Source organism: Macrobrachium rosenbergii, chromosome 27 (genome assembly GCF_040412425.1).
Source record: "Macrobrachium rosenbergii isolate ZJJX-2024 chromosome 27, ASM4041242v1, whole genome shotgun sequence".
Classification (NCBI taxonomy): domain Eukaryota; kingdom Metazoa; phylum Arthropoda; class Malacostraca; order Decapoda; family Palaemonidae; genus Macrobrachium; species Macrobrachium rosenbergii.
Genome location: NC_089767.1, coordinates 4,561,946 through 4,568,896, shown reverse-complemented (window position 1 = coordinate 4,568,896; position 6,951 = coordinate 4,561,946). Strand labels below are relative to the sequence as shown.

The 6,951-nt window shown below is 38.2% G+C and overlaps 1 protein-coding gene across 2 annotated transcripts in view; it reads right to left on the bottom strand.

The window, feature by feature from the left end:
- LOC136853371 (mediator of RNA polymerase II transcription subunit 24-like) overlaps positions 1-3,501 on the bottom strand; it is a 176,798-nt gene extending 173,297 nt beyond the window's left edge. The window contains exon 1 of one of the 2 annotated variants that reach the window (XM_067128786.1): positions 2,357-3,501. The gene's annotated coding sequence lies outside the window, so the exon portion shown is untranslated. The remainder of the gene's footprint in view (positions 1-2,356) is intronic. The other variant, XM_067128788.1, reaches the window with a different exon arrangement.
- Between the last annotated feature and the right edge of the window lie 3,450 nt (positions 3,502-6,951).

Here is a 6,951-nt window from a genome sequence, read left to right as displayed (position 1 = left end):
TAACCGTATAGCTTGTACTAGACCAATGTCAACACAATGTGCATGCCTCTTCAGAGGGCGAGACACATCGAGATAGCGCTTGCGGCGCCTCCTTTCAGTGTCGGAATCTTCAGAACTGGACAATAAATGGTGCACATCCATCAAGGCGCCTTTCCAGTGGCTGTCTGCCAATACCTGGGAACACGCAACAGGCTTGACTGAGGAGGCACCTACCCGTGGACAAACCCCATTGGCCTCCCTTGGACTTCCAGCATGTCTTCTCCCAGGTTCAGGGGAGCAGGACAGGAACCTTTGTCTATGAGACAGGTGGGATGAGTAGCCACTTACTCCACTTGCACAACACTGTCACCTGTCAAGATGCCTTTTCAGTGGCTGTCTGCCGATTCCTGGGAACACGCAACAGGTTCGACTGAGGGAGCAGCTACCCGTGGGCAAACCCCACCGGCCTCCCTTGGACTCCTGGTATGTCTTCTCCCTGGTTCAGGGGAGCATGATGGTGACCTTCGTTTAGGAAGAACCGGCAGGACGAGTAGCCATCTCCTCCACTTCACTGTATCCACTACTAGGTTAAATTTCTTGTCAAACCTAGACTCGAGACTAGCAATGGCAAGGGTCGGAAGCAAGGGAGCCAGGCGCAGGAGTAGGTGGATTAAAAGTAGGAGGGCTAGTATCAAGAGAAAAAGCAGGAAGGGGGGATGAAGGAATTGCAGGGCTATCTTCTAAGTATATATTCTAGGCTAAGTGAAGCACATTTCTCGGCTCTAGAGGCTGTATTCATCTTCCTATCCCTTTCCAACTTGTCTAGGTGAGATATAAGTACCTTCCACTTACGCTCATCTGGTGCCAGGCACTCAGGCCAATCACTGCATTCAGCACAAGTTCTCTCCTTACTGCATTACTGCCCCCTACACTTACTGCAAATTGTACGAGAGTCATCCGAAGATTTGATCAATCTGGTTTTGCAACCTTTGCTACAGTAGCAAAAACTAGATGAACTTGAATCAGACATAACAGGCATATAAGAAAAACAAGAAAAACTCACCCTGAAAGCTATCAAAGCTTGAAGGCTACTCAAAATAAGCGATAATACTTCACCGAAATCCAGTTATTCAACCGAAAACTAATGAACAAAAGCTGCTGCACACACCCAGTGTTTACTCAAGAGTCGGCAGAAACAGAATGAGGTTATGTGCTAAGTCGTTTCCAGTACTCCCGTTAGTGGGCGGGGCTTGTTACCTACACACAACAACTATCTTAACAGGAAAGAGAGAGAGAGAGTGTTTATCGGTCGTCATTCAGTTTTCTCGGGCAGTGCCACGTTGGTCAGCTGGTAGTTATTAAATAAATGATAAATCTATCACGTAAAACTAAAATTATTACAGAAAACATAAAACTAAAACAAATGGTTAAAAATTAATATAATATCTGTACTAATAAAATGGGATAATTAACATTTAATAAATCAATAAATTAAGCAAAATAATTAATACTGTACAATAAAAATGTTAATAAAATAAATAAAAGAAAATAGATACATGGATTTAAAATAAAATGAAACTAAGCTAAATTAAATAATTAAAATTAATTTTAAAAAAAGTATACACAAATAAAATGTAATGAATAAGTAGAAGAACGACAAAAATAAATAGAACAAAAAAGTTCATTGGTCAGCTATGTGCCTTTTCTTAAAAGTTAACGAGTAGATTGCGGTTGAAAATTAATGATTCTAAATCGCGTAAACAAAGTAATTATGATACTATGACCTTATGGTCTTTTCAAATGAGTTCTAATCTTTGTGCATTATGCCCTTGTAACAATTTTTTGGAAAATAGGGGCATTAGTTTTTGAGATATTCGCAAAAACACATGGGTATGTCTTTTTTTTTTTTTTTACAATTTTTCCCAATTTCCTCACTAAAATAAGTTTTATCATGTTTTTTTTAAATCCTCAAGATGTCATTTTTATTGTTACCTTATGTAGTTTTACAGTGTTGTATGGTAAAAATAAAAAAAAATTTCACTCTAAATAAAAATAGAATAAATAAAAAAATTTCCAGTAGTATAGTCACACATACTTAATACAGAGTAATAGATATCAATAAACATTTCAAGTAATATGTTAAGCACAATCCTAACAGACCTGTGAATAATGATTAATGATGAAGATAAGATGATTAATGAACATTTTTTTCAATATAATTAATACTGTCACCCACATTTAACAAACATCAATCCTAACAAACTGGTGAATAATGATTAAGGATATAGATACTGGCGATTAATGCATAAAAATAATGATTAACAGATGAAAATGCAAGAAAAAAGGTGGATAATGGTAAAAAAATAATTTTACTCACCAAAATTTTAGTTCTTGTCTTGATTCTTTCTGAAGAGTGGTCAGTAGCATTAATCCAGAGAGGGGCCAGAGCCACCAACAATGTTTAAAAGACTAAGCCACAATCTGCACTTGCTATACGCCGACCTGGCAAGGAGACGAGGATATGGCAATGTCTGATTCAAGTCCGTGGCCACAAAGACCCAGTCGTCATCACAGAGACTGGTAGTCTTCGTGGCATTGGAAGCAACAGATAATTTTCTAATTACAGCATGTTCTTTTTGTTCTTGTTCAAGGTGAGAAACATCAGTACCAGACTGCTTCCCATCGGTGAAAATATTGTAGCAATATTTCAACTTTACCAATGCATCATCAGGCTGGCTGACACCAACAAAATCAAAGCACTTTTTGTAGACCCCAATTATGATGCTGAGTGTACGGGAGACCACTGACAAGCTTATCATTCAGACAAAAGGTTCTTTGTTGTTCTTCCAAAGTTTTATAAGTTGCCAATAAGGTTCCAGCCAGTCATTTCTACATGAAAAACCATTTTGGGTGTCTCATGCAAAAATGGCTGGGAAATGATAGGGCACTAAAAGAACCTAAATATGCCAACTTAACGTAACCCAGGGGTGTTTACTGATTACGATTTTGCCATATTAGCTATGGGGGGGGGGGCGGGTTTTGTCATCCCCACTTTGGAAAAACACTCGTTCTTGTAGTTGCAAGGGGACCGACCTCTTTCTGCCCAGTTTTCTTGGTATCAGTCTTTTTACCAAAGTTTTGTGGGGACAAGGGAAGGCTTCTTTGCGTTTTAGAAACCTTCGCAGCCCTAACTTCTGGTCTAATAGGGTAAACGCTCGGGACGCTGTTTGGACACTTCCGGAAAATGGATTCGAACGCGCCCCCAATCAGCATCAGTGAGACTTATGCCCCCTCTACACAACACGCCGAGAACTCTACATTCCTATCAAAGTAACAGTTTTCTCCTAAATTACGAAATAATGGCATACTTCCGATTAAACAGGGGTTCGTTAAGATTCGGCCGTGCGCGGTGCTAACTTACCGGCCATGACACTATCGAAACGTTTACTTAAAACACTTTCAAAGTGGACGAGTGACGCCATCTGGATGTTTGCCGAGTCACTTGTGTAGACAAACTGCCCATTTCCTGTGTTAAATCTGCAAAATATTTGCACCCTTAGACGCTGACACCGCTAGTAATAATTAAATAACTAGGTAGCTAAACACCAGAATAAGGTTATAAATTGAGTAAATGTATTACTTGTTCATTATAATTCATTTGAAAATATTTGTTGTTGGAGCAAACTAGATTCCTGAGACAAATTTCAACGCTTTTCTGTGAACATTACGATGAAGCTATTTTTCACGTTTTCCTATTTTTTTTTTACTTATTAATATACATTACATACAGTGTAGTATATATATCACATAAACAGTGCAATTTTTGTCAAATATAAGGGTGTTTTATGTAATAATTTTGGATTTAAAACCTTTATTTCAGTCCTGTATTTTGACGTCAAGCATCTTGACTCTCGTACCAATTCTAGATAAATTGTCATACTCAACTTTCTTGCATTTCTACCAAAGTGGTAACACTCATATGTACACATTGCATGTCTCAGAAGTATACGTAGTAATATGGACTTAAATAAATGAATAGTCGTAATATGGACTTAAATAAATGAATAGTAATAACAACAAAATACTACATCTCTATCGTAAACAGTTCACTAATGCGTCGTCCGCCCTCGGATGTTTGTGGCAGCCAGATGTACAATAAGACTGGAGTAAAGTACGGTAAACAAACATTCTCACGTATTTTAAGTGGTATTGTGAGTGAATTAAGAACAAAATGTTAATAATTACAATCAAATAAGCACTGTGGAGCTTCAGTTGTGATATCAGTAAGGATAAAACCACGAATTAAAGGTAAAAATGCATTTCAGTTCAACCATATGACATGGGAATTTCATGTCTCATGTTTTCCCTAGTAGCCTATAGGCAACAAAATGTTGTTTTATCGTGCTGATTACAACTAAAATCTTAAGTAATATCTATAGACATTACATATGTACGCAATTAGTGTCAGTACACCGTTAAATGAGCTCTGGAAAGGAAGTGTCCACTCGCCATTCATTTTGTCACAGTCTTTGGGAAGACGCCATATTGGATTTCAAATTGCCTTCAACACCTATTTTACGAAGACTTCACATGCTTATTTTAGTTCGTATGGCAGTCTCCTACAGCTCATTTTGTTAATGAAGCTCCAATCTTTTGAAAGGTTTTCTTAAAGGTTTAATTTGTTTTTTATTTCTCCAATTAAATATCGAGTGAAAACTGAAAATTCTGCCCTCCATTCAGCCTCATCATTAGAAAGTTGCACAGCCTGAGAACCGCTGCTGCTAGGGGCACTGGCACTGGCTTCAAAACTGATGGGGGTGGCACAAGTGCCCACACACATATGGGCCTGCTAGTGGCACGCACAATCCACGTTCTTTATTACTATCACTTTTACAAAGATGCACTCACTCGTTATCTGTTGCGTCACTGTCTCTACAATCGTGATAATATTTTTTTTCCCCTCCATTTCATACTAGGCTACTATATCCTTCCATTCACTTTTTCCCTTTCCCTTCTATTCAACATCTCTGCTTTCATGTATCCACACCTGTCATAAAACTGCACGGTATTTCTAAGTATCAGCTCCGCACGGACTGCGTGGAACCGTTCTATGAACACGAGAGACATTAGGGAGTCACATGTTCAAGAAGGGATTGGCTAAGGAAATCTATTATAAATGGAACCATAACCTACTTAAGTAACATACCCTAACCTAGTAGGCCGCCCAAGTGAAGGAAACTCTACTTTTTACCAAAAAGTTCCCCACAACACTGCACATGCGCAATGGCAAAAATATAGTCGGTTCTGAAGTTAATTACAGTTGAGCGACAAAAAGTAACGGTAAATTCTTGATAAGCAACCAAATTACTACAGAAACTGTCAATTTCTAAGGTAATACCCGACGCGTAGCTAGTATGCATTACCAAGACCATGCCTGTTGCATGTGACGTCATGACGTGATGACGTCGACCCTGGCAGTCCGAAGCTAGCGATTCTTTCTCTTTCGATCTTCCTTCCCTTATATCGTTTGAGTACGAGGTTTTCTCGTCATTCCGTTGTTTTATTTTTTAACTGGGCCGTAAAACTTACAGGCCGTAATGAAGTAGCGTGCCACGGATATATCTTGTCTGTGGTACAGCATAAGAAGGCTGTAGCCTGAAAAAGGGATTTAGGTCGGTGTTGTGAGCAGCAAATGGTAAAGCGCAATGTAAAGAAAGACTGGTTTAGCCTGGATTGAATTTTAGTAGGAGTTCATATAAACTAGACTTAACAGACTCTAATGGTAATTTTTCTTAAGACTCCAGCCAGCCATTTCGAAAGCCCCCAGGCCCCAACTAGCCATTTTTGCATGAAAAACATTTTGGGTTTTTCATGCAAAAATGGCTAGGAAATGACAGGGCACTAAAAGAACCTAAAAATACCAACCTAACTTAATCTAAGGGTGTTTACTGGTTACAGTTTTCCTGTATTATCTATGGAGGGGGTGGGGGGCTAGTATTATCTTACCTTATAAATCTTTATTTTGATTAATTATTTTTTCCTCTGCTTATTAGGCATTTGCAAACTGAGATGAACTTTTTTGTTTTGATGTGTTTTACCCAAGAAAAATATAAATTATATTGGAAGGTGGCTGGAGTCTTCCGAAAAATTACCAAATCTAACATAGGCTAGCATACGTCAAACAATTCCCAGTGTAGCCTATGTCTCAGAACTCACATTGCAGACTTAGCAAGAGCTTTGGAAATGGCACAGACATAGAAGTTATAGGTTCATCACAAGTGGATGTATCAGTACAGTGATCAGGAAATAGGCAAGTTACCGTTGCCAGTAGCCAAAGGTAAGGGACAAACCTTATTGGACCTATATTGGTTAAGGTGAATAAAATTAAACTGGCCTAGTAGTCTAGGGTTACAGGTACAGAACAGAAGGGATGTCAATAACTAACCTAACCTCATGGCATTACTGTTTGAATGCTCATATATACATGTACAGATATTAAAAGATCATCTTTCCTCTTCCACAGGTAACAGTTGAGTACAGGTTAGTTGAAATAGCATACTGTACAACACAATACCCTACCTACAGTGAAGGCTAACTGCACAGTACATGCGTTTGTTCATGTTTCTGAAGTACGGCACTTAAGAGATTTAAAGATTCCTACAGAAGTTCATGATACGAATATCATTGAGCAGATATTGAATAACTTGCAGAGAGCTGACAGTGCTGAGTGTATTTCTAAAACCTGCAATAGCATTGCTGTTATATAAGTAGTGATTTCATTTTTGGCAATAATTTTAGATGATCAGTCAACACTTGCCTCTGCTGAAATTCATATTTGAACAACTACAGTTAATGACTGAATAAATTTGATTATTCATCAGACCTGGTAATATTGTCTTCTTTGTTTTGTAATTACCCCAGTGTCAGAACAAAATGACTCAAATTTTCTGATGTACATTAAGAATAAATGTA